Below are 590 nucleotides of genomic sequence, written 5' to 3'. Positions count from 1 at the left end.
TATTATAAAAATTTTAAAATAAATTTTTAACCCTTAAAACATATTGGGATATATATAAATATAAAAATCTAAAATAAAAAAATATATATTTAATATATATTATGATTAAAATTTTTATATATATAAAATTAAATTTTCCTTTATTTTACAATTATATATTATATATATATATATAATTTTATAATATAAATTTTAATATATTATGTATAATGGCCCAAAAACCCCCCAGCTTTTTATCCTGTTTTTGTTGCATGTTTCGTATATGTGTATTTTTAAATATAAAAATTTTTTCTATACTCTATATTTTTATATTTTTTTATATTTCCCAAAATAATATATGTAAATAAAAGTAAAAATGTATATATATATAATAAAAATAATTATTTTCATATTAATCTTAATTCATATATTTATTATATTTTTCTAATTATATACTTTATTGTTAAATAATCTATATATTTTTTTGTATATTTTTTATAAACCCATATCTATAAATTTATATTTTATTATATTTAATATAGATATAATATAATATATTATCATATATTTAAAAATATTAATTATAAATTTTATAAAATATTAATTTTTTA

Source organism: Penaeus monodon, chromosome 34, assembly GCF_015228065.2.
Source record: "Penaeus monodon isolate SGIC_2016 chromosome 34, NSTDA_Pmon_1, whole genome shotgun sequence".
NCBI classification, from domain to species: Eukaryota; Metazoa; Arthropoda; class Malacostraca; order Decapoda; family Penaeidae; genus Penaeus; species Penaeus monodon.
The sequence above is the reverse complement of the archived record's forward strand: the minus strand, read 5'-3'. Positions refer to the sequence as shown.